We start from the raw sequence: 22,558 nt of genomic DNA on the forward strand, positions 1-22,558 counted from the left end.
AAATGCATTTGCTTCATAGTACAGCAGCATGAGCGGGAATTGCGTGACTAGTAAGGGTTGCCAATTTTGTTAGAAAAAATAATAGCCATTCGTTTACGTTTTTGCTATTCTGGAACTGTGGAGGTGGCAGATAAAAAATAAATTGTGAAACATTATCAGGATTTCTCTGGTTGCTCAATAATCATTCTGATACGATTTAGACGGCTAGACATTACTTTTTTTTAAAACGGATTTCTTAATGTGTTTTCCGTTTTAGGTGTAGCTTTCAGAAGGGGGAAGTACAGGGTTTTATTGTTTTTCTAATATTTTTACCAGCCTGGACTTAAAATACAGGTCGGATGCCAAGCGTAGCTCTACACAGGTTGTTTTTTCTTTCTTTGAATTCTGGGTCTAAAAGTCTTTATTTATTACATTATAAAACCAATACTACAAACCACAGAACTCAAAGAACAAGCATTGGCATAGCCAATAGGTCTAGCTTTTGGGACCTTATAAGCATTTAGTTATGCAGCACAATATCCTTGGTGCAACAACATCAACTGTTGCATGGCTAAACACTTAAAAGGTCCCAAAGGCGAGACCTATTGGCTATGCCAATGCTTGTTTACTTTTGTAGTTAATTATACATATGTTAAGGAACCATTGTATGTATTAATGAGCTTAATAGCATATACAGAATTATATTATCAATATTTGTTGGGAAATCTAGCCTTATAACTATTTTCTACGATGCAACCAGTCAATGTAAATTGTTTGTCATTTCTCTACAGGTACCATGCATGTGAACTGATAATCGAACTGGTCTTTGCAATATTTTGTAATTTAAATTAAGTCTATCTTTTGTGGTCCATGAATTATGCCCCAAAATATGCAGCATACTGTTCCAAAATGGTAGGCAAAGTGAAAAACATGCAAATAATACATTTAACATTTGTACAGTGAGCCCTCAAAGTGTAATAACCTCACTATCTGTCCAGACAGATTTGTTTGACAAACCTTAGTTCAACTCTAGATAGCTGTGTCTTTGAGCAGTGAGGCTTTATCAAAATGACCAAGTGTAAACCATTTAGAATTACCAAAACTGCTGAATAAGAAAGAAACAAGACTCAATAAAAATCGAACACCAATTTATAAAAATAGATTGTACTTTTATCTTTAAAATGAAACACCTCAATGACAAAAATCCACCGGAGGGTTACTGTGATATGAATTTTAAAGGAAAAACAAATCACCTTTTTTTCGTCCAAGGCAATAAATCATTGTAATAGACTCACAATCAAACTTTGGCAAACTTTTATAAAGTTGTACACTGCTGCTCCAGCCTGCTTTGGGTGACCAGCTCTGACAGGAAGAGAGTCAGAGGCCAAAGAGTCTCAGTTGAACAGTTACCTTGTAGTCAAAGTAGTCTTCAGTCCAGGTTCAGGCTCGGTGGACGAACAGCCATAAACTTCAATGGTGTGGTCCTGATGCAAGGGATACAAGAAGTGGAGGAGGCTGGGGGCTTCCTGGGGCTACTCCTTGCTCCATAAACAAAGTTGGTTAACTTGTGCAATAGGGGTCAATGACCCTCGAAGTCTGGTTGAAGCCCAGGTAAAAACCAGTTGCCACTGGTCTCTGAATACAGTAAAACAAGCGGTTCCCTTTAACTGGTGGTATCTTTTGTCTTGACTGGCAAAACTGCACTCAGACTATTCTACCAGGTCTAGCAGCCCTGGGTGCAACTTTTGAGGGTTGGGTCTCAGTCTCCCAGGCTGCGTGTTGGCGGTCAGGTGTCCTTGGCTACCAAGGCAGACTACTTCAGCTTTTGTGGCCTTGTAGCTTGATCAGGAAGTCCACCCACTGGCGTTTGGAGTCACCTGTTCTGTCTTAGGGTCAGGAATAACTTTTTCTTGAGCAGGGTACAATAGGTAGAACCCTGTCTTTGCTAGCCCAAGCAGCAGCAAGTGCAGTCCAGTCTTGATGCAGCATCTCTTTGCTGGGTCCAGGGGACAGCAGGACAGTCCACCTTATGTCCAATTGTCAGATCAAATGTGGTCTGGGTGTCACTTAAAGCCTGGTGTGTGCCCTTGAGGGTGTGGTGACTACTAGCCAATGGGATACCAGGTCCCATCCACCCTAGTGACAACTTCCTGTAAAGTGTGGCACCTAGCTATCCCAGAATGCAGTATTCTGCACACTCCCAAGATGGCAGAACACTTCTCTTAGTGTGTGGAGCTCCCTAGCCCAGTGGTGTAACAAAACTTGAGGGGGCCTCCCTGCAAGGAACATGGAGGGGCACCCGCTCTTGATTTATTCAGGTGCTCCCAGGCCAGAGTACTGTGCTGAGGGGGCTCCTTGCAGCTTGGTGCCCCCCCTGCACCGCGGGAGCTGCAGGGGCCTGTGTTACGCCACTGCCCTGGCCCACCTTAGAGGTGTGGCTATCTGGAGAATACACACCCACAGAAAAAAGTTTGACAACTGCTTCCCTCTCCTTGTCCTCGATACCAGTCGGTCTGCAAGAACAAAAGAGCAGCCCCTCTTGTGTGCCCCCACCATTTGCCCTTCAAAGGCTGCTTCCCCTGTGAAGCTTGCTTTCTAGGCTACCACTCTGTCTTGCCTTCCTGCCAGAAGTCACACATCTCCCAACAGCAGGTCCTTGTGTTCCTTCCTGGGAGATGGTCACACCTCCCCCCAGGAGGGTAGAAGGCTGTCACATGGTCAATAACTGTAAATGGTCACTAAAAAACGTTAGGCTACTAAGTGCCACAAAGAGAGCAAGAGACTACATAACCAGTTGCATTCTCCCAAATAATCACTTTTCTCACAATTGGGCAACTGGGTAAAAGAGGAGATGGGCGGAGTCCAGGAGGATACTACTTCCTAGTCCTGCCAAGGTATCCAAACATATTGGAATAGACACCTCACTCACTTTATCATGACATGCTTCATCATTAGCGCCTATTCACACTCTAGCAGGATGGTACCACCAGGGCGGACTCAACTAAAAAGATGGGAGTTCTTAGATAATGACATGATCTGTATCTTCTTCCTTTGGTAAGAGTGTGACAAAAGGATGGCACCAGGCGCCAACAAGCATGACCCTTGAACAACCCAAAAACAGGGAAGAAAAGAGTGAAGAGTGTGGGTGTGTGTGTGTGTTCCACTGAACACCTAAATACATTGCATGTGTAATCCACGAGACAACTGCATTTTTTATATACTGAACAGTTTTTTGCTTAATTACTTTTTAGTCATGCACAGGCACAGTATTTGGCCTACCACCCACACACAGGGGGATTAGGCAATTAACTAAATACTAAGGATATTCCAATGGGACAGCATTCTCACTTAGAATTTGATCTTTGCACACTATGGGTATGGAAGGTGTCCACAACCAGGACACGTACTCTACAGCACCCTAGATCTGCATTGATAGTGGAATACCAATACATCCTCTGAATTTAGAGTGTGGTAGATCCTTTAACCCATGTTTTAAAGAACAGGTACATAAACCTATTTCTATCCTCCTCTTCCCTGTTAACATGCCTTTTTATTTCCTAGGTGCCCTCAACTTACAGAGTACTGACTTGGGTGAGAGCCTTAGGCTTCATGTATGTGCATGGAACGCATGCGTAGCTAGCCCGGTCGAAGGTCCCGGACCTGGTTGGACTCATGATGTGGGCTGAAACATATTGGAATAGAGAAATCAGGGTTGAGAGATTAAAGCTCAATAAAAACACTGTAAACATTGTTATTCATATTCCCAGTACCCTACAAATAAAGAGAAATGTTGGGTATATCGTGAGTTGTTTTTTATTTCAACATTTTATCTGGAGTGCTGCTTAACCAGTAAGACATTTGTTGCATTTTCTATTCAATACACTGTAGCCATAGAATGTACTTGGTATTCTGGAGCATGGCAGCGCCCAAGCTTCAGAACACAGCTAGCACGGGTGTTGGTGGTTGTCATCTCCTCCCCGGTCAATATAATTAAGCTTACAAGTAATCTTGGTTCCGGCCGTGGTCTTTTCAATGGCGACACAGGATGGCCATCTGACCGGGAGGGGAGCTGCCTCGATGCTGGATGTCGAACACAGATTCTCTTTCTGAGCTGAGGTGACTGGAGTTGCAGATCTGCACTGCGAGGTCACCTCATCTAAGCTCACCCTGGAACCAGGTGGAAATCCTGTTTCACTTGCTTCTCCAGCCCGTAGTTGAGTTAGAACTATAGTAAAAAGGGAGAAAGGAAAGGTAAACGCTCGGGCCGCGATAGCACAGGAACACTAAGCAACGTTAAAGCGCAGCGAATACCTAGAGAGGCCCGCGTTGCTATGTAACAGCACGTGCAGCAGACATTTTTATTGTGTTTAGGCAGCAAATGTGCACATATTGACTCTGGATGTTTCAACATTTGTTTCAATAATCGAAATACCCGACGGAAATCTTTAATGTGATGCAATACGTGCCACCATCTGTTTGAACTAAGAAGTTGCAGTTTTGAAATACTGCGAACAGTTTTGAATTACAGCACTGTGAACAGTATAGAAAACAGACATCTGGACAGAAGTAGAAGCTTCAGTGACACGCACACTATACAACATTTTGTGTGTTCAGTTGTTCCTGTCTAATTAACAGGACACAGTGTACATATACCATACGTACCATTCTATAGTGGTGTGAATAGCCATATTCTTAGTCACAGTGTCACATATAGAGACTTTGAAAAATTGATGGTTTGGTAGCTCTGGCATACTTTTTGCAAACCCCAGGAGAGCCTATATTTTTGTGGGAAGACTGGAAAGAGGGCTTTGAAGCCTATGTGCAAACTATTGGGGGTAGCATTTCAACTTCGCGGAAGTTGGTTCGGGAGCAGAAGGTAGAAGAATACTTAAACACCTGCCAACCGTTGTGGGTGTAGATGAAGACGAAGATGATAGTGATGGAGAAGATGAATATGAAACGGCTGTAAAGAAATTAGATGTGAATTTTGGAAAGAAGAAGAATGAAGTGGTCAAGAGGTTCAGCTTTTTGAAAAGAAGTCAGTTGCCTGGTGAATCCGTAGAGTTATGTTGCCAGTGTGAGATCGCTTGCAGCAGCCTGCAAATATAAGGGCTTCCAAGATGAGATGTTAAGAGGTCAGCTAGTGTTTAAAAAAAACAACAAGAAGATTTAAGAAAAATTGTTAAACACTCATGGGTTGACTCTTCAAATGGCTGTTGACTTAATGAAAAGAGTGGAATTGACGGTTGAGGAATTGCAGGAGTTAAAATCTGAGGAAAGGGTTGAAGCAGTCTTAAAAGAGATTTTCAAAACAAAGAAAGGCATGGACAGTTGTGGCAAAAGATTGAGAGATAAGAAAAATGTGACGTGCTACAAGTGTGGTTGCAGAGGTCATGTAGCTACTGATGAAACATTTGTGGCAGTGGGACAAACATGCAGGAGGTGCAGATGTAAATGACATTTTGAGAGAATGTGTAGAGGAATACTGGGGAGTGTAAATTACAGGAAATCTGTGGTGAATGCGGTAGAGGAAACAGAGAATGTCGAGGAAGAACAGGATGTAATCTTAGAGACTCAACAGATTGGAAGTGTTAGCGAGGACAATCCATTTCGCAACATCAGTATTGATGGTGTGGTAGTGAGAATTATAGCAGTCTCAGGAGCTAGGTACACACTTATTGGTAAGGAGTTGTGGAAATGTGTTTTTCAATGGGCACACTGGTGCAGGGGGAACCATCTCTGTCCACGGGTATTAAGACCAACAAAATAGAGATTGGCACTGAAGCTGGAATTCAAATAACAAGTTTATTATTCACTCATGAGTGGGACTACATCCACAGAGCACTCTCCAGTGCTGCCTGAGGTAGTACATTGAAGTCACAGAACACAGGCCTTATATACAGCTTTTTCTGCCCTGGTAAGTATGTGGATACAAATAAAAGGTACAGGCCTACACAGGAATAGTTGCGACACACATGGGTAGATGAGAAATCACTTAGTCAGCAAAGTGGGAGGTGGAGCAGGAGTGCTTATGGCATCAGAAAGGGATTGACAGTTGAGTCTGAGACTAGGTATTCTGGCAGCTACTAACTCTTTAGCATGCATATTGCTTTTAGCTGAGTCAGGAAGTCAACTAAAATAGACAGCACAGGCAGAGAAAAAGACGAGCAGCAGAGGATGGGGGAATTACAAACCAAACAAAATGGATGCCATGACCAAGATGGTTTCATCTTATGCTAACGGAAATTATTTCAGATTTTCACAGAGTATTTAAAATGTTTTCCACAACACATTTTTGGGAATCCCGATGTAAGATTGGTGGCATATGGAAACAAACCCACAAATTACTGGGTTTCATTGCAGCTCAACTTGAGTTTCAGCAGAAGGTGGTGTCATCTAAAGTGTATTTTGCCAAAGAGGGTTCTTGTTTGCTAGGGGGGCCTCATTAAAGTGATTTATGGATTTGTTTGAATCCAAATCATCCAGACCAGGTACTAGGGGCATGGACTCTGGAGTGTGTGAGGTTGAAACAGGAGTGCCATACATCACAGAGTTTCCATAAGCTTTTAAGGAACAATCGGGGTCTCTCAAAGGATTTATGCATAAGATAGTGTTGAGGGATGGGTGTCTGCTGTGGCTCATAAACCACAGGGGGTACCACAGGTGATGAGGAAACCTTTGCTTCAAGAACTAGGCAGGTTATGTGAGAGTGAACCGATTGAAGAAATATAATCTTCAGAGTAGTTAACTCCGGCGGGGATGGCTAAGAAGCGCAATCATGACATTAGATTGTGTGTGGACTTAAGGGATCTCAATGCGACAATATTGGAGGAGAGGCATCCTTTCACAACATAGGTCAGTTGTTCACCATCATCAAGGGTACAAAGGTGTTTTCAACTCTACATCTCTCTTCGGACTGCCATCAGATTGTGATGCATCCCGAGTCGAGGCCATTAACATCTTTCGTCACTCTGGAGGGGGCATTCAGATATAAACGTATGCCTTATGGCTTAGCCTCAGCAGCCGCCGTTTTTCAGGAGGGCTATGCATCATCAACTAAAAGATACACCTAGGGTAACATATTTCCAAGATGACATTTTAGGTTTTTGAAATGATGAAATAGAACATGATGAGACATTGTGAGGCGTGTTAAACTTTTTGCAAGAGAGTAGGTTAAGTACCAGAGAAGAAAAATGCAGGTTTAAGGTGAAAAGAGTAGAGGATTTAGGACAATTGATAACTGGAGTTGGAATAGCTTCTAAAATGAAACTGGCTTCTACTATAGAGAAAGCTCCGCCTCCAACTAGTAAAGACCAGTTGTGATCATTTTCAGGTCTAGCTGAATATTGAGAATTGAGAGAATGAGTTTATGAGTTTAAAATCATACATTGCACAGTACCAGTACTTAAACCTTTTGACACAAATGATTTCATAGTAGTAAACACTGATGCCAGCCTGGCGTGTTTGGGTGCTGTGTTATTACAAAAAAGAAAGGATGTAGATGTGACAATCACTTATGCCTCAAGGCCTTTGCCAGATGCAGAAAAAAATTACTCCTCTGTGGAGCGTGAAGCTTTGGCTGTGTGGTGGGGAGTCAATCATTTCAGAACGTATGTTTTGGGTATTAACTTTACTGTGAGGACAGATCATCATCCTCTAATAAAGTGGAGGAAGGAGAGCATCTCAGAGAATTTCACTTTGGACAATGGGAATGTTAGAATAGACTTTTCGTATGGAGTACGTACCTGGAAAGAAAATGTGCTGACTTACTGTTTGTCGAAATTGCCTTCAGGGGCTGTGTCTGATGTAGTGTGTGAGGAAGAAGATTGTTTGGTGGCAGCAGTGGATGTCATAACTGAAGGCTGAATTTCTCACGAAATATGGGTAGAAGCTATTAAAGTAGACAGTGTGTTAAGTGAAATTGAACAATATCTTTGTGATGGCTGGCCTATCAAAGGGAGTGCATCTTCTGAGGCGGAGTGTTTCCGACCGGTTGGTCAGGAGTTAGTGATTGTTAGTGGAGTGTGGCTGGCAAAGGTGGTGATTATGTGAGTGGTGAATGTGATTTAGTTCAAGTACAGAAGGGCCGCATAGTTAATAAAGGACTGTGTACTTTTTCGGAGCCTCTTTGTAAGGATTCAGGTGATGTTTCTGTAGGAGTTCCCGGAACTGATGACAAGCCAAAAGCCCTTCCCCCCTACACCTCCTGTGTCTATCAAACCCTAGAACACAAGGGTGATTTGGAGGGAAAGGAGGGAACAAAACAAGGAAAGGAGGTGGAAGCTCCTTGGACAGGAAGGACGACGTCAGGCTGGCAGAATACAGTCACTAAAATAAAGGAATGTTATAGCATGACAGCATTCAAGCATGAAAAAGAGTCAAAACATATACTGGTATATTAGGTCCTACCTAGGAGGATACTTGTGGTCTCTCAGCACTTAGATGAAACCTTCTTCGGTTGTAGTTCCTGCTACATCAGATGGTGCAACTAGTCTTGCCTGTGAATGTAAAGGGTTGTCAGTAACAGCTTTATTTGGGAGGTGGTCTATTACCAGCAATTCCTGTAGCTTACCCTAATGAACCCTCAGGGGCAAGTGAATTCTGAATATCCTTCTAGTAGCCTGTACTACTGTAACCTCAAGCAGCGGGCAAGAGCTGTAAATGGATAATAGCTGTTATCCCTAAATACAAATATATATATACCTTGTAATTTAGAAAAGTTAGCGCTATGCGCCTGTACCTGTTCTTCTGTGATGATGCAGCTGCAACGATTGCCATAACACCAACTATCCCATAGGTCCAAAGATGTATATAAAAATAAAGAGGCTTCACATTGAGGAAAGGGAATTAATACTGAGCGGAGACCACAACTCCCATGATGCCACAAGCAGGCCAATGGAACCGCCTCAGCCCAAGTCCGGCTGGCCGGCGGAACAGTAGAAAGGAAAGAAGTGTACTTAGTTGAAGCGTGAAGGCTATTGTTATATGCAATTTCTGCCAACCAGACTAGGTCGTCCCAATCCGAAAGTGAATGAAGAGTCTGACTTCTGATGTACTGTTCAAAGGATTGATTGACCCTTTCGGTCTGTCCGTCCGTCTGTGGGTGATGGCTAGAAGATAATCTGACCTCCATGGATAACAGAGTACATACATCTTTCCAAAACATAGACACAAATTGGGCCCCCCTGTCTGAGATCAAGACGGAAGGGAGACCATGTAAACGAACAACTTGCTGTAGAAAAACAACAGCTAGTGTTCTTGCTGTGGGTAAACCTGTCAGAGAGATGAAATGAGCTGTCTTCGTGAATGTGTCCACTACTACGAGTAAGGTATTATGTGCCTTGGTGGTGCGTGGCAGTTCTACTATAAAATCTAGAGAAATAGTATGCCAGGGCCTAGGGGGCGTAGGCAGTGGTTGTAATAACCCTACAGGATTCTGATGTGAGAACTTGCTTTGAGCACAAATATGACAAGTCTGTATGTATCGTTTGGCGTCCTTCCCCATGTTTGGCCACCAGAAATGTCTTCTCAAATTATCTATAGTTTTCATGTAACCTGGATGCCCAGCCAAAGGGTGCGAATGACCCCATTCCAAGGCTTGTGTCTGTAACTCGAGAGTAGGAAGAACAAGGCCTCCTTGGACATAGACATAACCGTCTGTAGTGGTAGACTCTTCAGACAGCAACATGTGTTCCATATCAGTCTGGCTTTGCTCTAACCTGCCTTTCTCCAGGAATTCTTTTTCAGAATGAACTCTGCCTATTATTCTGTTGGGCTCTATTATGTGGGGTGGATCTCTCTGTTCATCAACTGGATCATATCCCAAGCGAGATAAGGCATCTGCCTTCCCATTCTTTTTTCCTGCCCTATACCTGTTGGTAAAATCGTATTCGCTAAAGAATTGAGCCCATCTTAACTGTCTCATAGAAAGAGCTCTTGCTGATTTTAAGAACTGGAGGTTACGGTGATCAGTAAGCACTGTCACCGTATGATTTGCACCCATTAAATACTGCCTCCACTCCTCAAACGCTCGTTTTATTGCAAGAAGCTCCTTATCCCCTATGCTGTAGTTTAGGATTAGGGTGACGTAGTATCGGAGCTTGAGTGAAGGCTGTCTTCAGGGCTTGGAAAGCTATATCTGCCTCTTCTGCCCAATGAAACCGCACCCCTTTTTTCAATAATGCGGTAATGGGACTCGCTAGTCTAGAAAATCCTCCAATAAAACGACGATAAAAATTAGCGAATCCCAGAAAACTCTGGATTTCCTTGACATTTGTTGGAGCAGACCACTTATGAATGGCTTCCACCTTTTGCGGATCCATCCTTAATCCCTGAGGGGATATGATGAACGCCAAAAAAGCCACTTCTCTTACGTGAAACAAGCACTTTTCTAATTTACAATACAATGTGTTTCTCTGCAACCGTTCCAGGACCTTTTTTACGTGAACCTCATGCTCTTGCACAGAGGGGGGGGGAATATGAGCAAATCATCTATATATGCGATGACGCACTCATCTAGTAATTCTTTCAGGACTTCATTAATAAAAAACAAAAAAGCCACAGGGGCATTACAAAGCCCAAAGGGCATAACAAGATACTCGAATAAACCGAACTTGGTACAAAAGGCCGTCTTCCATTCATCCCCCTCCTTGACACGCACAAGATGGTATGCTCCGCGTAGTTCTTACTTAGTAAATATGGTGGCGTTCTTTACTCTGTCAAGGAGGGAGGAAATCAAAGGAAGAGGATATCAATTCTTTATTGTGATGGTGTTCAATGCCCTATAATCGATGCAACACCTCAATCCTCCTTCCCTTTTGGGAATAAAAAAAAGAGAAGACGAGGCAGGAGATCTGGAGGGTCGGATAAACCAGATGTTAAGCATGTTGTCCAAATATTCTCTCAGATGGTGGTTTTCCTTTTCCGCAAGGGAATGAACTCGGCTACAGGGTATCTTTGCACCATCACGAAGGTCTATGCGGCAATCATATGGCCTGTGGGGTGGTAAACTTGTGGCCTGCTCTGCATCAAAAATACTTTGGAATTCGTGATATTGAGTGGGCAACACCTGGTGTTTCAAAAGAAGTGGTTGCATTAGGGGTTTTATTGGTTGAAGGGCACCCACAACATGCTCCTTACAGCACTCCTTCTGGAATTCTAAAGTGGAATGCACCCAGTCTATCGTAGGATTATGAGTGCGGAGCCAAGGTAACCCCAATAAAACTGGGAATTGGGGTGACTGTATGAGGTCAAAATGTAAATATTCACAGTGTCCTTGTTTTAAGACTAATCGTAAGGTAATAGTCTTATGTGTTATAGGACCTGACTTTAATATGCTGCCATCTATGGTGGTAACCTTTTCCCAGGTGTCTTTAGGTCTGTGAGCTATGTTATGGCTTGAAGCCCAGTCTTGGTCCATAAAATTCCCGGTTGCCCCTGAATCCACCATTACAAAGATGGGCAATTACTGGTCTTCCCAGACTAGACATGCAGTTACAGAAAAATGACTAGACTGATCCCCACTGATTTCTATAGATGAGACACTTAAACCTGAATTACCCTAGGTCCCAGCCTCACAGGGCCTCGGTCTCTCTAGTTTTCCGCCTTCCTACTAGGGGTGGGTTTAATAGGGCAAGTCCTTAGAAAATGACCGGATTTTCCGCAGTAGAGACATAGTTTATTGTCCCTTCTGCGTTGTCTCTCTTCGGAGCTCAAAGGGCCTCTAATACTACCTATTTGCATAGGTTCACTTTCGTCAATTGGTTTCTCTATCTCTATTTTCTTTTCCCGAAACACATATCCTTTGGAATCAGGTTTTCCTCTTAATAGAATATCCTTCTAGTAGCCTGTACTACTGTAACCTCAAGCAGCGGGCAAGAGCTGTAAATGGATAATAGCTGTTATCCCTAAATACATATATATATATACTTTGTAATTTAGAAAAGTTAGCGCTTTGCGTCTGTACCTGTTCTTCTGTGATGATGCAGCTGCAACGATTGCCAGAACTCCAACTATCCCATAGGTCCAAAGATGTATATAAAATAAAGAGGCTTCACATTGAGGAAAGGGAATTAATACTGAGCGGAGACCACAACTCCCATGATGCCACAAGCAAGCCAACTGAGCCGCCTCAGCCCAAATCCGGCTGGCCGGCGGAACAGCGAGTCCGGCCGGCAAGCGGAACCGAGAAAGGACAGCCCCGCCAGCCCACAGGAACACTCAGAGTGAAAGTGAGTCTCGCAGAAGGGCCAAGAAGGAGACAATTGGGCAAAAATAAATGTGGAGAAAAGAAACGCCGCCCCGCACGAGCAAGGCTCCGATATTTGGGAGGGAGCTCGAGAGCAGCCAGGAAAGTCATGGAGCAATTCAGACCCCACAGGATCAACAAAACCAGAATACGAGGAACACGGAAACTGAAGCAAACAGAGAAATGGGTGACACGGCGAAGCGGAAGTGACGCGGTGGACGCGGACACTAGAACGCGAAGCGCCTTGTCCAGGGGAAGTCAGGCTCTTATGGCTGCCTGACCTCCTCGCGCATGCGTGGTACGGGGCAGCCATCTTGGAGCAAACAGCGGAGCTGACAATCGTGACACTCTTTAGGTTAAGAAAGTAAATATATACATGCTTTTGTTGAGTGAAGGAAAAGTGTGGAATAATAAATACAATTGTGAAAGCTCCATTGAGGCAGAAACAGAAATACCAGAGTATACTGGATCATGAATCCAAAGCCGGTGTGAGTGGAAAAAAAAAATCTAGAATTCTTGGAGATTCCAACAAAATTAGAACTCCGAAAAGGCTTGATGATTTTGATTTCTCACATTTGGGGTAAGTCATATTTATGTCTTGTAACAATTGTAACTTACTTTATTTAACGTTAGATCTTGAATTTTTTATTTTGATGTGCGTCATCTCATATCTCTTTTGGGATGTATCAGATGGTGTTTGAAAATGTATTTTTTTTTTGTTATATCTTCTTGCATTAGTTTTGTTAAAATTATTGGAGCAGTAAGATTTGTTGTATTTTCTATTCAATATGCTGTAGCCATAGAATATACATGGTATTTTGGAGCTTGGCTGTGCCCAAGCTTCAGAACACAGCTAATATGGGCCTTTAGTGGTCGTTGTCCTTCCACCAGTCAGTAGAAATACACATGTATGTAATCGTGGCACTGTTCCAGCTGTCTGTGGTCTTTTCAACATTACTTAAGAACTCCCACCTTTTTTGGTTGAGTCCACCCTTGTGGTATCATCCTACCAGGAGGTTGCTGGGTGCCAATGATAAAGCAGGTCACGATAGAGTCTATTCCAATATCTCTGGATAACTCTGCAGGACTAGGTAGTAGCCTCCTTGGACTACGCCTGTCTCGTTCTCTTTTGCCAAGTTGCACAATTGTGAGAAAAGTACTTACTAAAGTTGTCACTTGTGGAAAAGTTATATTAAATTCAACTTGAGCATCAAGTCTGGTTTAACACAATCATTCTTTTGATACCTTTAAATATCGTATTTTGGAGGTCCATTCAGAAGTTAGCACTGTTGAGTACTCAGTGTGTAACTCGGTACTCGCCAGTGGGCTACTAGCCTTTCCACAGTAAAAACGACAATGCAGAGTTTTTACTGTAAGTACATGTAAAGATAAAAACTACATATCCACCTTTTTAATATAATGCACCCTGCCATTTAGGGCTCAGTAGGCCTGCCTAAGGGGTGAAAGAGGAAGGTTTTGGTTTTGCCATTACTTTAAATAGAATAGTTGAGTTACCAGTTTAAAACTATTCTGCCAGCAAGCAATGGCGAGCTAGAGGTTGTACTTTGCTTTGTCACACTTGTGGTGGCACAATAAGTGCTGCAGTTCATGGGAGACACCTTAACTTACAAGCCCTGGGTACCACTGGTACCAGATGAGTGGCAGAATATCAACCACAGAAATATTGTGTTAAAAATATTAAGCATAAAAATATTGTTTTCCTCAAAAGAAAAATATGATTTTACACTAATATCGAAAAATATAGACAAATATAGTTTTTAAAATGTATATAGGTAAAAGTAGTAAATCCTAAATATCTTAAAATGTAACAGATATAATGTAAATTAAATATGTTTAAGTGATATTCAAAAATGTATACAAAAATATACTAATTTAAACATACACATATATGTATGTGTGTATGTTTTCATACACGTCATGTAAAACTATTTTACAAAATATAATTTATATTTTAATTTCCTTTTTTTAATTGACTAATATATATCGACACAAACATATGAATAAAAGTTAACAAAACCTCTAAAAACATTTTAATCATACATAAAAAGTAAAAAAACAAAAAGACGTTTTACTAAAACAATCTTAAAAATTACATACATTTATATATATATATACATATATATAAACAAATTGAATACACACACACATAATATTTATTTTAAATGTTTTATCAAAACTATTAAGCTCTAGAAATCATAAACTATTCTCACCCCAATACATACTCCAGTAGGGAAAGCATTGGACTCAGGCGGGGGTAAAGTGTACTATTCCCACTCCAGTAGGTGCAACAGTCGAGAAAGCATTGGACTCAGGAGGGGTAAAAGGTACTATTCCCACTACAGTCTGCACAACAGTAGGGAAAGCTTTGGACACCTGAAGGCTAGAATTTACTACTCCTACTCCAGTAGGTGCAACAGTAGAAAGTGTTGGTCTCTTGGCGGGGTGGGGGGGTAAAATGTACTAACCCACTCTAGTCTGTGCAACAGTAGGGAAACATTGGACACCCGAGGGGTATAATTAGCTAATACCACTCATGTAGGTGCAACAGTAGGGAAAGTGTTAGACCTGGGAGGGGTACAATTTACTATTTCAACTCCAGTCTATGCAACAGTAGGGAAAGCTTTGGGACACCGGAGGTGTATAATTTACTATTACCGCTCCTGTAGGTACAACAGTAGGGAAACGTTGAGGTAAAATGTATTATTTCCACTCCGGTCTATGCAACAGTAGAGAAAGCACTGGACTCCGGAGGGATAACATTTACTGTTCCCACTCCAGTCTGTGCAACAGTAGAGAGACAGTAGTTCATCTCAAACAAATAACATATTTCAACAACTCTTTAAAACAGCCAAAAATATAAAAATTCTAAACATAAAATTATATGTCTATATCTAACAAAAAATTTAACAAACCACATGATTATAGCATTTTTAATAATTACCAATTAGGTCAAATATTAATTTAACCCCTTCGATGCTGATGACGGAGCGGTTCCGTCATCAGCATCGGTTGGGCTGTGCTGATGACGGAACCGTTCCGTCATCAGTACAGCCCTGGGGGGGAGCGCTGGCGCTCCCCCCCCCCCCCCCTGTGCAGCGATCTTGTTTTTTTTTTGCAGGGGTGGCAGCGGAGACTTTCCGCTGCCACCCCCTGGCCCCCCCACGCTTCCTGGTGACGTCAGCGCGCACAGCGCGCGCCGACGTTATCAGGAAGCGCTGGACGCGCTGGAAGCCATTTGTTTCCAGCGCATCCAGGAACAAGGTTGGTGTTTGCTGCTCCGGTGGGGCGGGTGGGCCGTTTTTCGGTGCCTTGAGGCATCGGGGGGAGGAAACTGTGCTTCCTCTCCCCTGATGTCCCAATGCAGGGCATTCCTGGTGCACGATCGCGCACAGCGTCGCGATCGTGCACCAGGAATGCCCCACTAGACACCAGGGATTGCGTGTGTGTGTTTGTTTGTGTGCAGGAAGCGACCCCTTGGGCAAGGGTCGCTTCCTTTGGGGGCTATAATTATTCTCAGACTTTTCTGCCCCCCCTGGGGCAGATCGGCCGTTTTGTTTGGCCGATCTGCACCCAGGGTGGGCAGAAAAGCCCACTAGACACCAGGGATTGATTTTTATTTATAAAGGAAGCGACCCCTTGGGCAAGGGTCGCTTCCTTAGGGGGATAAAATATTTTTCAGACTTTTCTGCCCCCCCTGGGGCAGATCGGCCGTTTTTTCGGCCGATCTGCACCCAGGGGGAGCAGAAAAGCCCACTAGTCACCAGGGATTTGTTTTTTATTTGAAAAGGAAGCGACCCCTTGGGGAAGGGTCGCTTCCTAGTGGCCCTAATATTTTTTTAGACTTTTCTGCCCCCCCCTGGGGGCAGATCGCCCGTTTTTTTGGGCCGCATCTGGACCCAGGGGGGGCAGAAAAGCCCACTAGACACCAGGGATTGATTTATATTTATAAAGGAAGCAACCCCTTGGGCAAGGGTCGCTTCCTTAGGGGGATGTAATATTTTTCAGACTTTTCTGCCCCCCCCCCCCTGGGGCAGATCGGCGTTTTTTTTGGCTGATCTGCACCCAGGGGGGGCAGAAAAGCCCACTAGTCACCAGGGATTTGTTTGGATTTGAAAAGGAAGCGACCCCTTGGGGAAGGGTCGCTTCCTAGTGGCCCTAATTTTTTTATAGACTTTTCTGCCCCCCCTGGGGGCAGATTGGCTGTTTTTTTTACCGTTTCTGGACCCAGGGGGGGGGAATAGAAAAGCCCACTAGACTCCAGGGTTATTTTTATTTAATAGGGAGCGACCCCTTGGCCAAGGGTTGCTTCCTTGGGCCCATTTGTTTTCAGTATGTTCTGCCGTGTCTTTATTTGGCCTCTCTGCCCTCCGTAGGGTTGCTTCCAGGGGGCCCACGTTTATAATGATTTATAATCTTCCCCCCTTGGGGACAGACACCCCATTTGTGACATACCCTGTGACATAGCCTGTTGTAATGTGTGTTGTTTGTGTTTCTTCTAATGTGTATTGTTTTTTTTTCTCTTTAGATTGTTGCAGTGTGCGGTTCTGTTGCTGGTGGTTCTGTTGTTCTGCTGTTTCTGTAGTTGCATGTGTTTGGTAAGAGACCTTTTTTTGTTCAATTGTAATGTAATTGTTTATTTTGCAAAGTGTGTAGTAATACGAGTATGTTTTGTTTCTGTTTGTTGTGATTGTAAAACATGTTTTGCATTTGTTTTTGATGTGTCCTTCTGTAGATGTAAGTTTTTTTCTTCTTCTTTCTAGTGGGATATCGTTGCCTATTTGCTGTGTCTTTGCAGAGTAGGTGCTGGTGAGTGTAGTTGTGTCTTGTAAGTGAATTGTATATTTTTTCTAAATCTATTTTTTGTGAAAAAGTCTTAAATTTTTTATCTTACTTTGCGCAGTGTTGGGGTTGTTGAGTTGTTTGTGCAGACTCCTTTATTTGTAAGGATAATGGCTAGCCGCCGGATTACTGCTCAGCAAGTTGTTGGAATGCTTTTTGATTCTTCCTCTGACCATGGTCCAGAGTCTGACTCTGATTCTGAGCCAGAGGTGGGAGGTGAAGATTCAGGTAGTGAGTTTTCTCTACACATGGCTTCATCTGATGATGAAGACACTTTGAGTGCTGATGAAGCTACTTTTGGTGTGGATGATGTGCCTGTGGTTGGGGAGGACATTGCTGTGGTTACGGTTTGGGAGGACATTGTTGTGCCTGTAGTTGCGGAGGACATTGCTGTGCCAATAGTGCGGCAAGAGACATCTGGGCTGCCGCCTGGGGCTGCTAGACTTCCAGTTGGTGTAGTGAGACAAGAGGCAGCTGGGCGGCGGCCTGCGGCTGCAAGACTTGACGATGAAAGTTCTGACCTCTGGGTTGCACCAGGCATGGTGCAGCCGGCATTGCCTGAATTTACTGGTGTTCCAGGGTGTAGGGTGAACACTGAAAACTTTTTGCCTATTGATTTTTTCAAGTTGTTTATGGATGATGTGTTTTTGGCAGAGATTGTAGAGCAGACTAATTTGTATGCTGAAATTTTTTTGAGGGTGAACAGTGCCAGCCTTAAGCCCCACGCTAGAGCTACCCGGTGGACTCCCACAAATTTGGAGGAGATTAAAAAGTTTTTGGGTTTAACTTTTTTGATGGGCTTGCTTAGGAAACCATCAATGGCTTCATATTGGTCTACTAGTCCCTTGATGGCAACAGCTATATTTCCGGCAGTCATGAGTCGTGATAGGTATTTGCTTCTGCTGCGGATGATGCATTTTGTTGACAATAGTCTAGCTTTGCCACGAGATCACCCTGATTGTGACCGTCTTTTCAAGATTCGGCCTGTCATTGATCATTTGGTTGATCGATTTTCTGAGATCTTTTATCCTGGGAAAGAAATTGCAGTGCATGAGTCTTTGCTGTTGTTCAAGGGCCGCTTGGTATTTCGGCAATACATTCCTAGTAAGAGGGCATGCTATGGAATCAAACTGTATATGCTGTGTGACAGTGAGACTGGATATGTCTCTAATTTCAGGGTGTACACTGGTAAGGAATCCAGGATTAATCCCCCTGGTTGTCCGTCGACTTTTGGAGTGACTGAGAAAATTGTGTGGGAACTTGGTCGTGGATTGTTTAACAAAGGCCATCATTTGTATGTCGATAACTTCTACACTGGTGTGCGGTTGTTCAGGGAATTGGCCAAAGTGGACACTGTTGCTTGTGGCACAATCCGCTCAACCCGTAAAGGTTTCCCAAAAGAACTTGTTTGTCGAAAGCTTGCTCGGGGACAGTGCAGTGCATTGCGTTGTGAGGAGCTTCTAGCTGTGAAGTTTTCGGACAGGAGAGATGTCTACATGTTGACTACAATACATGATGAAAGCACTGAACCGGTGACTGGTTGGGGTCAGGTTGCAGAAGTGCGCAAACCTGTGTGCATACTGCACTACAATAAGTACATGGGTGGTGTTGACAGAGTAGATCAGAGGTTGGAACCGTATGCTGCTCTTCGTAAGGCTTACATTTGGTACAAGAAGTTGGCTATCCATCTTTTCCACTTGGCAACCTTTAATGCTTTTGTTGTGTTCCAGAAATCTTGTCCCCAGTCAAAGATGACTTTTGTAAAGTTTCAGGAGTCTGTAATAGGCAGCCTTGTTTTAGTGGAACAGGCAAGTGTTCCTAGAGTTGGAGTGGTGGAGGATGTTGCCAGATTGAAAGATCGCCACTTTCCTGATACAATTCCTCCTACAACCTCAAAAGACTTTCCCAGTCGGAGATGTAGAGTCTGTTGGCGAAGAGGTTTGCGGTAGGAGGTTCGCATGTACTGCCCCGACTGCCCTTCAAACCCCGGGCTGTGTGTTCCTGCTTGTTTTAGATTGTACCACACGCAAAAGAATTTTTGGGAGTATCAATGAGTGGTAAAGTGAACTGGTTGGTCTTTATTCTGTAAAACTTATTGTTCAGTTTCAAAGTTTGTATTTGTGTAGTCTTTTTAGATTTAGTTGTCGAGTTAGTAGATTTGTATCAATTTGCAATTTGTTTTTGTTTCTCTTTTATTTAAAAAAAAAATTAGAGTATGATGTTGGTTTGCGTGTAGTGTCCATTGTCTGACTGTGTGCATGGTTTGGCGCTTGGCTGCCGGTGTCTGTGGACTGGTGCTTGTCTGGCGGTGTCTGCGGACTGGTGCTTGACTGGCGGTGTGCGTGGTCTGGTGTTTGGTTGGTGGTGTGCGTGCTCTTGCGCTTGCCTGGTGTTGTGTTTGGATTTGTCTTTGGCTGGTGGTGTTCGTGGAGTGGTGCTTGGCTGGCGGTGTGTGTGGAGTTGTGCTTGGCTGGTGGTGTGTGTTGAGTGGCGCTTGGCTGGTCGTGTGTGTGGAGTGGCGCTTGGCTGGTGGTGTGCGTGGAGTGGTACTTGGCTGTCTGTGCACGGAGTGGTGCTTGGCTGGTGTTGTGTTTGTGGAGTGGTGCTTGGCTGGTGGTGTGTGTGGAGGGGCGCTTGGCTGGTGGTGTGCATGGAGTGGTACTTGGCTGTCTGTGCACGGAGTGGTGCTTGGCTGGCGGTGTGTGTGGAGTGGCGCTTGGCTGGCGGTGTGTGTGGAGGGGCGCTTGGCTGGACGGTGTGCGTGGAGTGGTACTTGGCTGTCTGTGCACGGAGTGGTGCTTGGCTGGTGTTGTGTTTGTGGAGTGGCGCTTGGCTGGTGGTGTGCATGGAGTGATGCTTGGCTGGTGGTGTGTGTGGAGTGGTACTTGGCTGTCGGTGTGCGCTGAGTGGTGTTTGGCTGGCGGTGTGCATGGTCTGGTTCTTGGATGGTGGTGTGGGTGGAGTGGCGCTCGGCAGGCGGTGTGTGAGTAGTTACTTTCTGTTGGTCACTACACACACTGCTAGTTGAGTGACACTCCACACAGTCCATCATTTTGTGTAGTTGCAGTGTCAGAAATGTGGGCGTGTGAAAGTGATGGGCCCTTGAATGGCGCTGTTTGCTGGTGTGAGTGTTTAAATGTGATGGGTCCGCGGCTGGCGGTGTGAATGTTTTGTATGTGTCACGCGTACGAAAGGTGTATGAATGGCCTGTAAAGAGGTTGGTGCCTTGACGTGGCTTTACAGCTCACGAGCTGTGAGTCAGTGGTTCAGTTTATCGTACTTTCAATTATACGCAGTGTATTTCATTTTTGATTAAATTACTTGCGTATCCAATTGTATGTACTGAATCATCACTCACCCTCGTGCCAAATCCAACCAGTATGTGTGTGTGCTTGCGGATTAGATGGGTGTGCAGTAATAATTGTTTTTTTTCTCCTTCTGCAGTAGGGTGTCCCTTGTCCCTTATTGTGATTGTTGTTATGTGTTGCTTTTCCATTTGGATGGTGTCAATGGTCTGGTTTGTATCAGGTATGAAAGGTGCGTGAATGGCCTGTAAAACGGTTGGTGCCTTGTCGTGGCTTTACAGCTCACGAGTTGCGAGTCACTGGTTCGGTTTTTATGCATTTATTTATTGACAGAGCATTTCATTTTTTTGAAATATCTTGTTAATAAAATGTTATGTACTGAACCATCACTCGCCCTCGTGCCAAATCCAACCTGTATGTGTGTGTCTTTGAGGAATAGATAGCCGTGCTTGAATGTTTGACTTTTGAGTAACTCTGTTAAGGTGTGGTATCATTTTACTCGGGAGAACAAGGGGAACGCAGGGTGGTAGGACATTTTTGCCGGCACGGCGATCCCACGCCAAAAAGTTTGGAAAAGTGCTATTTTTACCTAATTTTAAGGTTTGCAAGGAGTTCTGGGTAGGAAAACATTGGGGGACCCACGCATGCCATACCTCCCTGGATTCTCCCGGGTGTCTAGTTGTCAGAACTGTTTGGGTTTGCTACTTTCCAAAGAATACCACCCAGCCCCGGGCCAAAAACTCAGGTGCCCCCCCCCCAAAATCAAAGTTATATTGCTTCAGGGTATTTTAAATTCACCACCGTACGATTTGGACCTTTTCCTGTTGCAGCCACTATGGCTACCCACGCAAGTGAGGTACCGTTTTTATCGAGAGACCTGGGGGAACGCTGGGTGGGAGGTAATTTGTGTGAGCCCAGTGATGCCACGCTTTCCCACACTACAACGTGTGAAAAAATTGATTTTTTTTCTGCTACAATTGAGGTTTGCAAGGGATTCTGGGTAAAGGAACGTTGGAGGATCCACGCAAGCCATACCTCCTTGGAAGCCCCCGAGTGTCTACTTTTCAGAAATGTGTGGGTTTGGTAGGTTTCCATAAATGGCTGTCTCGCACGGGGCCAGAAACCCAGGTAACCCCTCTTGCAAAAGCTGGTGAATTTGACAATGGTGACAATGTCAAGTCCACTAGCTTTTGCAAGAGGGGTTACCTGGGTTTTTGGCCCCGTGCGAGACAGCCATCTAGGGAAACCTACCAAACCCACACATTTCTGAAAAGTAGACAACCGGGGGCTTCCAAGGAGGTATGACTTGCGTGGATCCTCCAACGTTCCTTTACCCAGAATCCCTTGCAAACCTCATTTTTAGCTGGAAAAAATCAATGTTTTCACACCTTTTAGTGTGGGAAAGCGTGGCATCACTGGGCTCACACAAATTACCTCCCACCCAGCGTTCCCCAAGGTCTCCCGATAAAAATGGTACCTCACTTGCGTGGGTAGGCATAGTGGCTGCTTTAGGAAAAGGCCCAATTCTTACTGTGGAGACCAAAAAATTTCCTTTAGCCAAACAATCTTATTTTTTGAGGGGGTCACCTGAGCTTTTGGCCCGGGGCTTGGCGGGCATCTTTGCAAACTACCAAACCCAAACAGTTCTGAGAACTAGACACCCGAGGGAGTCCAGGGAGGTATGGCATGCGTGGGTCCCCCAATGTTTTCCTACCCAGAAACCCCTGCAAACCTTAAATTTTGGTCAAAACACCCACTTTTCTGTACTTTTTTGGGTGGGATCTCGCTGCCGGCACAAATGTCCTACCACCCAGCGTTTCCCTTGTTCTCCCGAGTAAAATGATACCTCACTTGTGTGGGTGGGCCCAAGGCATGTGACTCAGGCTGGGGGGCTTAATTTGTAAAACTTAAATACGACTAAATACTACTTTTTTCAAAATTCATTTTTGGCGTGTTCTGCTTTGGGGCACCCACACAAGTGAGGTATCCTTTTACTCGGGAGAACAAGGGGAACGCAGGGTGGTAGGACATTTTTGCCGGCACGGCGATCCCACGCCAAAAAGTTTGGAAAAGTGCTATTTTTACCTAATTTTAAGGTTTGCAAGGAGTTCTGGGTAGGAAAACATTGGGGGACCCACGCATGCCATACCTCCCTGGACTCCCCTGG

The sequence above is a fragment of the Lissotriton helveticus genome, chromosome 7 (assembly GCF_964261635.1).
Source record: "Lissotriton helveticus chromosome 7, aLisHel1.1, whole genome shotgun sequence".
NCBI lineage: Eukaryota > Metazoa > Chordata > Amphibia > Caudata > Salamandridae > Lissotriton > Lissotriton helveticus.